The 6030-nt window shown below is 46.3% G+C and overlaps 1 non-coding gene across 1 annotated transcript; it reads right to left on the minus strand.

Moving 5' to 3' along the window:
• Positions 1–747: 747 nt before the first annotated feature.
• On the minus strand, positions 748–850 carry LOC122193048. The gene has a single exon (XR_006182778.1). It is a non-coding gene; the product is annotated as a U6 spliceosomal RNA (small nuclear RNA).
• Between the last annotated feature and the right edge of the window lie 5180 nt (positions 851–6030).

The following is a 6030-nucleotide window of genomic DNA, read 5'->3' on the forward strand; positions in this document are numbered from 1 at the left end:
CAAGGTTGAAAACAACCTGTAACATCATCTAGTCCTCATTACCATTGCTACCACAAGCACTAAACCATATCTCGTAGCTCCTCATCCAGATGCCTCTTGAACACTGTCAGGGATGGTGACTCCACCACCTCCCTTGGCAGGCCATTCCAGTGCCTGACCACTCTCTGAGAGGAAAAGTTTTTCCTCATGTCTAACCTAAACCCCCTCTGGTGCAACTTGTGGCCATTTCCCCGGGTCCAGTTTGTTGCCTGGGAGAAGAAGCCAAATCCCTCCTCATCATAACCTTCCTTCAGGAAGCTGTAGAGTGCAATGAGGTCTCCCCTGAGCCTCCTCTTCTCCAGACTAAACAATCCCAGCTCCCTCAGCCACTCCTCATAACATCTGTGTTCCAGATCCCTCACCAGCTTCTTTGCCCTTCTCTGGAGACGCTCCAGGGCCTCAATGTCTTTCTTGTAGTGAGGAGCCCAGAACTGAACAGTCCTCGAGGTGCGGCCTCACCAGTGCTGAGTACAGGGGGATGATCACCTCTCTGCTCCTGCTGGCCACACCATTTCTAATGCAGGCCAGGATGCCGTTGGCCCTCTTGGCCACCTGGGCACACTGTTGGCTCACGTTCAGCCAACACCCCCTGGTCCCATTCCCCTTCACAGTCATCCAGCCACTTGTCCCCAAGCCTACAATGCTGCATGTTGTTGTTGTGGTCAAAGTGCAGGACCCAACACTTGGCCTTGTTGAACCTCAAAAAAAAAAAATATGGAACGCTTCACGAATTTGCATGTCATCCTTGTGCAGGGGCCATGCTAATCTTCTATCATTACAATTTCAGTATATGTGCTACCGAAGCAAGCATTATTCTTGTAGATATTGTAGATAGTAATTGTTGAGAACATCCAACACCTTCCACCACTTCTTTCTATCATCATTCTTCCATTGCTTAAACTTAGATATTTTAACAAAAAAAAAAAAAACAACCAAGCAACCAACCAACCAAACAAACAAACAAAAAAACCCCACATATTGAAAGTATGACACAATGTGAAGTTTCCCCTTTAAAAAAAAAAAAAATAAGCTGGCTTTTTTTCTTAATTAGGTCAGAGGAAAATACCAATACCTTGCGCTCTTCTTAAAAAAAAAAAAAAAGGAACTCCTACTGTTGCCACATTGGACAATTTTAAGAGAGCTGGAACCCAAAATTCGGCAGAGGGCTATGATAATGAATGCACACTTCTGTCTGTCCTTAACAAACCTGCCTGAATTCTAAGCCGTATGAGCTCACTAAATTTTAGGTAAGATACCCAGACATTAGGACTAAACATCTCATGTCCATTCATCTGGTCACAAAGATTTACTTCTTGCTTAGCATATGACCTACTGCCTATCTTAAACATAGTTCTTAATTCTGTTCCACAACAATAAGAAGAACAAGCAGCTCTACTGCAGCTAACTCAGGTTTGAGCATTTTTCTGTACTCCACCCATATTATCCTGAGATTTAAAACAATCTGCAAGTGTTGACCTTCCATGAAATGTAATTTCTTTCAAACATTAGACGTGGACTATTGAGACAGAACACAGTCTTACCCAGTTCTAGATTTTCTCTTCTAACCAAGGCTTTTCTGACAGATGAACAATGCCTGTGATGGATGCAACTCAAGTGTTCTTTTTCCTTCAACATTCAGATGTGTTTGTTGAGTAAATCTTTAAAAACTGTTCTATTTGGGAGTGCACAGGTTATACTCAGTCCTCAAACCCAACATACGGCTAATTAAGACTGTGTCAATTAGAAAAGAAAAAGAAGTAACAGCAAAATTTCTGCTTTCTTAAAATCCTATCTGATCTTCACAACACTGACATTTTGATAATGATGATTCCACTTTCACAAAAGAGAGAACTCATTATTTTCAAGATACATATTTCTACATCAATTTCAGAAAGGAAATGAACCTTACAAACAACTGTAATTGGAATGCTTTCCTCTGTGCTTTTAATTCTCATCCACACACACACACACACACAAAGTTATAGAAGAATCAAACTACTAAAATATAAAAGACAGAAACTATCATTTGCCTGATGTATACCCTCAAGAGAGGTCTATGAAACTAACAGAAAGTCAGTTACTATTACCGGAGACCTCAACCACCATCTGAAGTACCACCACACACTTAGACATCTTTCCAAAAAGCATTGATGTAGTTCTCTTTCCCCAGTGCATAACATGTGAGCCCAAATCCAACAAAAAAGGTTTTAAGTACAGAATTGTATCTAATACCACACTGAAGACTGTAACTAGGCATTGAGAACAGCAGTTAGATGTACACACATCATTTTCTTCATTCAGTCCCATTTTTGTCTCTGATTGACTCTATGTATTGTCCTGAATCTCAGTCTTAAGGGTTAAGGAGATCCATTCTTCACTTATCTGAGAGATGTCTAAATGTTAGGAGCCTGTTTTCAACCTGACCTAATCTCTAAAAACCTCAGAAAAGAGATGGAGAGATGGCATTGGTGAACAAAGGGAAGGCGACTGATGTCATTTACCTGGACTTGAGCAAGGCCTTTGACATGGTCCCCCACCACATCCTTATCTCCAAACTGGAGGGATGTGGATTTGATGGGTGGACCACTCAATGGATAAGAAACTGGTTGAAAGGCCGCAGACAGAGTGTGGCTATCAATGGCTATATGTCCAGGTGAAGGCTGGTAATGAGCAGCATCCCCCAGGGGTCTGTCTTGGGACCGGTGCTCTTTAACACCTTCATCAGTGACATCAATGATGGAATCAAGTGCATCTTCAGCAAGTTTGCTGATGACGCCAAACTGAGTGGAGCGGTTGACATGGTGGAAGGAAGGGGTGTCATTCAGAGGGACTTTGACATGCTGGGAAGGTGGGCCCAGGTGAACCTGATGGGGTTCAACATGGCAAAGTGCAGAGTTTTGCACTTGGGCCAGAGGAATCCCAGGCATCCATGCAGACTGGAAGGAGCAGTCCTTGAGAGCAGTCCTGCAGAGAAGGACCTGGAGGTCTTGATAAATGAAAAACTTAACATGAGACAGCAATGTGCCGTTGCAGCTCGGAAGGCAAATTGTATCCTGGGCTCCATCAGAAGAGGGGTGGCCAGCAGGGACAGGGAGGTGATTGTCCCTCTCTACTCCACCCTTGTGAGGCCACATCTGGAGTACTGTGTCCAGGTCTGGAGCCCCAATAAAATAAAGACAGAGAGCTGTTGGAGAGAATCCAGAAGAGAGCCACGAAGATGACCAAGGGACTGGAGCACCTCCCCTCTGAGGATAGGCTGAGGGAGCTGGGCTTTTTCAGCCTGGAGAAAAGAAGGCTGCATGGTGACCTCATTGCAGCCTTTCAATACCTAAAGGGAGCCTACAAACAGGAGGGGAATCAACTCTTTGAAATGGTAGAGAAAAGCAGGACGAGGGGAAATGGTTTTAAAGTTGAGGGAGGGAAGATTTAGGTTGGATGTCAGAGGGAAGCTCTTTACAGAGACAGTGGTGAGGTGCTGGAACAGGTGCCCAGAGACGTTGTGGGTGCTCAGTCCCTGGAAGTGTTCAAGACCAAATTGGATGAGGCCCTGGGCAGCCTGGTCCAGTATTAAATGTGGAGGTTGGTGTCCCTGCATGTGGCAGGGGGGTTAGAGATTCATGATCCTTGAGGTCTCTTCCAATCCAGGCCATTCTGTGATTCTGTGAAACTCATTCTTAATTTTCCAAAAGCCGATAGATTGCACACTGAGTACCTAAGATAGTAACAGTAGCTGCCCATACACTAGTGGTGTACTTTTCGTTAAGTTGTCAGGAACAGGTACAAATGTGTTCATGTGTCATGAGGGCCAGGTTAGGTAATAGGAAAAGGTATTTTGCCACTGGGTGGTGGGTATGGAACAGACCCCTTATGGTGTAGTCATGGTCCCAAGCTCACAGAGTTTGAGAAGCATTTGAACACTGTCAGACATCCAGCTTGATTTTGGCATTGTTCTGTGTAGAATCAGGAGTTGGACTCAGTGATCCTCGTGGATCTCTTCTAAGGGGGATATTCTATGATGCAACGCCACAGAATCATGGAATGGCATCGGGTTGGAAGGGACTTTAAAGATCATCTAGTTCTAACCCTCCTGCAGAGAACTCCATGTGACATGGCGATAAAGATTGGCACTAACAGTGCCTTTCATACAGGCAAAACTAAAAAAAAAAAAAAAAAAACCAAAACAAAAAAAAACAAAACAAACAAACAAAAAAACCATCTGAGTATAAGCAGGTGCTAGTTCTTAATTATCCAGAGACTACAAGTAAACCTGCCTATAATCCCCAAGAAACTAGGAGCTCTGAAAAATCCCATTTCTGGATGAAGCAGATATTAATTAGATTTTGTGATAAACCTTTCCATTTCTAACCCATACATCTTTAGATCTTTCTAGAGAAAAATATATTGAAAAATCAAGAAGTAACAAGAATTCAATGTAATCAGGACGTGAGTCTGTTCCCCATGTAGACAAATGTTACTTGCACGATACAATCATACCAATCCAGCCTGTTCCAGAGACAAGTTTGATCATGTCTGCAACATAGTCAATTGGTGCATGCACCTCAACAGTTTATCAGGGGATTTACGGGCTGCTGGACAAGTCACTAAAGCTGATAAAAAAAAAGTCATGAGGGGAGCAAACAATCTAAAATGGCAACACACACACAAAAAGCAATAACTGTGACAAGAGTGCTTTTATTTCACTTCTAACAACATCTGAGTCACCATGATGGTAGGTTACTGCACATATTCCTCCTCGATCATCTCTTTCCTAGTTAATTGCTTAAACAGCTTTTTCAGGCTCATTCTGTAAATCTGCTCCCCGTCCCATTTACTGACATCACTGTGAGGTACAAACATTTATTAGCATTTTAGCAAGAAAGCCATGAAAGCTCACCAAATCTACTAAAATTACATATTATTAACAGTATTTTACAGTAGCATAACTTCTACACATAGAACAGAGGCTAAACACATGACATTGGAGCATAGTTATTTCAGTGAGACACAGGAGTCACACTTGCTTCATCTCACCATTGGTTTCACACTGTAGGTAGCTCTAAACGCTAACCTTGGGAGATTTGTCACCAAGATATGGATGCCTTGCTCAAGCCTGCAGTGCAAGCAGGCAATCGCTGCTGGGAGGGCAGGCTCGAATTTCCTGTGGACAGGAAAGGGAGTGGTGGAGGTGTGCGTTCATTCCCGAGTCCTATCCCTTTTCTGCTATGTGTTTACACCAGTAAATTACCGTCTGCTCCCCAGCCGCCCTCCTACACACATATTTTCGTGAGAAAGCGCTGCTGTACAGCACGGGTGCTGCACTGCGCTTCTGCCTTCAAAAAAAAAAAAAAAAAAAAAAAACACAAGTCCCAAGATGCACGTCTACGACGCGTATACCTCCTTCATAAATAAACGCGCACACATACACGTCAGGAACAGGCATGCTCAAAATTTCAGAACTTTGTAGAGGTGAAACGAGGGGGATCCGTGCACCCCCCAAGGGCCGCCTCTCACTGCCCAGCTGCTAAGATGGCGGCGCCTACCTCGGCCCCCAGCCCTCCGCGTCCCCCAGACAACCCGCACTTCTCCCTGCCGGCTCCGGGACGGGAACCGGGACAGAGATACCCCACCTCCGCCCGCCCCTCGCGGCGCCAGCGCTGCAGGAAGAGGAAGCGGGGCCGGCTGAGCTCCCCCTGGCGGAGCCGGGCGGCGGGACGGGGGGCGGAGCGGCGGCACTGCCGCCAGGCCATGGCCCCTCCGCGGCCGCCTGAGTAGCAGTGGCTGCCGGCGCGCTTCCACTTCCCGCCCCCTCCCCCTGCTCTCCCTCCCCCGCGTCCCCAGGCCGGGGCGGCAGGAAGCGGCTCTGATGTCAGCAGCGGCGGCCGCGGCGCGGCTCTGAGCGGCTCCCCCACCCCCGCCGCGGCCCCTCGCCCGCTGCTGCCGCCGGGGCGGGCGGAGGCGGCCGGCTTCGGCCCCAGGGGCGCCCCCTTCCCT

Source organism: Lagopus leucura, unplaced genomic scaffold (genome assembly GCF_019238085.1).
Source record: "Lagopus leucura isolate 7727_CA_CO unplaced genomic scaffold, USGS_WTPT01 89-36_obj-0_obj, whole genome shotgun sequence".
Lineage (NCBI taxonomy): Eukaryota > Metazoa > Chordata > Aves > Galliformes > Phasianidae > Lagopus > Lagopus leucura.